This window comes from Fulmarus glacialis, unplaced genomic scaffold (assembly GCF_000690835.1).
Source record: "Fulmarus glacialis isolate BGI_N327 unplaced genomic scaffold, ASM69083v1 scaffold19760, whole genome shotgun sequence".
In the NCBI taxonomy this organism is placed as follows: Eukaryota; Metazoa; Chordata; class Aves; order Procellariiformes; family Procellariidae; genus Fulmarus; species Fulmarus glacialis.
In genome coordinates this window covers 7,497-11,119 of record NW_009187363.1, presented here as the reverse complement: position 1 = coordinate 11,119, position 3,623 = coordinate 7,497, and positions in this window count along the sequence as shown.

Genomic DNA, 3,623 nt, shown 5'->3' with positions numbered 1-3,623 from the left:
GGGTGTGCCGCGACGGGCCAGGAACTGGCCAGACTCGTGGCCATCCATCGCTCTGCAAGCCCCAATCCTGTTGTGCTGACCCTGAGGCTGAACTACTGGTAAAGAAAGTGGAGGGCAATGTTGACAGGAGACTGGCAGGACCTGCTCTGCACAGACCTCCCCCAAAACACCTTCCCCCCGGCTGCGCAACCCTGGCACGGGTCCCCCTTCCTCGCTCCGCACAAGCTGGGGCTCTGGCACACGCCAGTGCTTCACCCTGCAGAGAGCTGAAGCAGCACGTGCAACTTCATGGGGAACTGCCCAAAGCAGAGAAATATAAAAAAGTAGCAGTCTTTTAACTGAAATTGCACACCCTTCATGCTGCCAGGAAGACTGGTCAAGCTTATTACGTTAGCCTTCATCCTGCATTAAATACAATGCTTCAGATTATACTATCAAATCCCCCAGGAATGGGCAGGCAGAGGGATTAACAAACAACAGGCTGCAAAGGGGTTGTCATAGCCAAAAGAGCGTGCATTTAAGCAGCGAGAGTTTGTACGTCCTTTAAATTCACGCCCGTTGGAAACACGGCTCCTCTGCCCCGCTCCCCGGGGACAAGGAGCAGAGCGGATCAGCCGAGTGCGCCTCATCCCAAGGACTCTCGCACTGCTCTGAAAGCTGAACTAATGCATCCCCCTCAAAACTGTTTGGAGTAAGACGCCTGATTTATTCAGGCTGTATTTTCTTAGCTGCTCTTTCCTTGGGAGAGCCCCCACTTCCACCACTCAAGCTGTGTTTCTCATTTATGTTGAGCTTTGGCTTCAGTAACCAATCTCCTCCCCTAACCTCTCCTCCCCAGTTCAAACTCCTTCCCACAGGGAGGAGTCCTGGATGAACTGCGAGTTTGGCTCCTCGATCTTCGGGGGTTATTTTTTTATTATTGCTACTGCTAAGACTTCGCACTTTACATGCTCAAAGTGCTCTGAAGGCATATCTGTGCGATTCTGGACTGAAAAAAGCATCCATTAAAGTAACAACTTCTTACCTAACACAACTGGTCTTTTGCATGTGTCAGTTCAAATCTGCTTCATTTAGCAATAGTTTATAGTAAATGTTTTCCTGTATTTTCCTCATTAGTTCTGCCGAATCAATTAAGCGCTGAGATAATGAGCAGAACTCTACTCTTCTTTCACGCATCCTCAACCTGCCTCTGAATGGCAGCGCTGCCCCACGCCGCCGTGCCGCCGAGGCAGCCTCCATGGGTGCCACCACGCACATCATCTGCTCACAGTCTTGGCACCGGCGTCCAGAAGCAAAACAACACCGCTTGCTCCCAGTACCCAGCCCGCTGCAGTAGTTTGGCATGGAAAGGTTAAGAAAAGCCTTTTTGCTCATTAACCGAGCACTCCAAATGTGGAAGCGACCAAGGCATAAAGACGTGGTCCAAGGGAGACGCACTGCTTCCCCAGCTCACAGGTGTACCCTTCCTCCACTCTAATGCACGAGATAGAGACGTCTGCCCTCATTTTTGGGACAGAAAATCCAAGTAAACAGGTTAAATGGATGGTTATGCAAAGTGCGAAGAATGGAGGTGTGAGCGCAGGCTCCTCCAACCTGCGGCCAGCCCTCGGACTCACACACAGGTGGCACCGGTACGAAGCAAAAGACATGCTCAAGGCACCTCTCCAAAAGCACTGTGCTTGTTGACTTGCCAGTATTGCATCTCTACAGCTTCTTCTTTGGCGGTCCTCCCTCCCCACCCCCTGCAATTAGGAAATTAGGATCAGCGGAATACTTTCAAAATTTGTTAAAAATCAATGGTCCTACTGGATTCAGCAACTGAGCACCTCTCTTATTTGGTCAAAGTATTTGACCAAATTTCCTTTTCTCCACCCTTTTGTATTTTTCTCTGCCAGTCTTCAAGATTTGTAGAAACTGATGTTTCCAAAGCTGTTTGGAAAGATCCACTGAGCTTTGCAGCTTGCTGTGCTACCAAATCTCAGCAAAAAATGACACTACAGTTAGGTAATCCCCATAACACTGCAACCCCAGCTCCTCCCCAAAGCTTGAAGCCTTTCTTCAGCAGCTTATTTGACAACGGCCAAGTAGCCTTTCTGTGTTCAGGGAGCCCCAGCGCGTTGAGGTGGCCGGCACGCCGGCCGGAGCGTTCTCCTGGCAGGGGGAATCCCAGGAGGGATGTGCGGGAACTTCCACCCATCCCAGCCTTCTGCCATGTGGCTCACCCCAGGGACACGCATGATTCAAACCAAACGAAAAAGTGCGGGGAGGAAATCATCTGTATCAGTTGCTCTCCAGATGCGGACGTCTGTCCTCTCAAGCAGAGATTTAGCCACAATTTCCTTCCCATTTAATGACCTGCCACACTGATTGCCAAAAGCCCAACCTGAGCCTGTTGCCTGCATGAGCCGGTTCCCAGACCGGGGCGGTGGTCCACCGCTCTCCAAGGAACCACATGCAAGAGCACACCATCTCTGGTGCCTCTGCACTGCTTGCAGTTAACATCTTGATCTACGAGATGTACTGAAGGATGAAGGGACTCACGAGTCAAACAACTTTGGAAACTGCTATTTTATATTACATTAAAAAAACCCTCATCTTTCACATCTCCCCTTCTTCATCGAGTGCTATCATTATCCTGGAAACTTTTCCCAACTCCTCCTAAAAAGATCACTACACACAGCTGTTTTCTAGAACATTCCAGGTTTTCAATGGCCCCTTTTAATTAGGCGATCCACCAGAGGTGACTTTTGGCTACTAGCAGCTCACAAGCCCTTATATGTTGGCAGCGGTCAGCAGACGGCGGGCTGAAAATCTAATAGCCAAAGGGTTTTTGCTCCAGAAGGAAGCAGTACGAAGCAGCATAATACTTTAAACAGAGATGAGACAGAAACAGGAAGACAAGTTCCAAATCTCCTTCAAACAATAGAGGTACGTGTTTGCAAAATCCAGACTTTCAGACAATTTTGCTTCTGGGTTAGAATCGAAAAATTTGTATTCCAGTGTCACTTGCAACGCATAAGCTGCAGAAATCTTGTCAGAGCAACGATTCTCCAATGGTTCGGGCCCAAAAAATGGGCAACTCCATTCCAGCAGCTGGTCCCGCCTGGCCAGACTGCTGCTGCCCAACACCAGCCGCCTCCCACCGCCTGCGCCGCTGGCACAGTGGCCAGCACGGGTTTGGTGGCCACAGATCCAAACGCGGGCCTGCAGCTTCGCTGAGGCCTGAGACTTGAATTGGGTTTTGTGCCCTGGGCTCGACCAGCCCCTCCACAAGCCCCGAGCTCCCTCTGTGTCCCGCAGCTCCCGCGGCCACTGCTCACCCACGCGGTGGCACCCTCGAGAGCACGGCAACAAACCTGGGAACTGTGACTCTGGCCACGCCGCCTGCAGAGGAGGACACAGCAGAATGAGACCCCCAGTATGGAAAAAAGCCTGAATATCCAAGTTGACCCCTATCCCGTTGCCCACCTGAGAAACACCCCAAGCCAATGCCCCTCTTGTCCCATCCCTGGCCTGCAAGGCTGCACTTATCCGCAGGACCCTTCCTCCAAAAAACAATGCACTCTGAACTGGAGAGGAAGGCGCAGGGGCTGGCAGCAGCAGGCCGGCTCTGCTCAGACCAC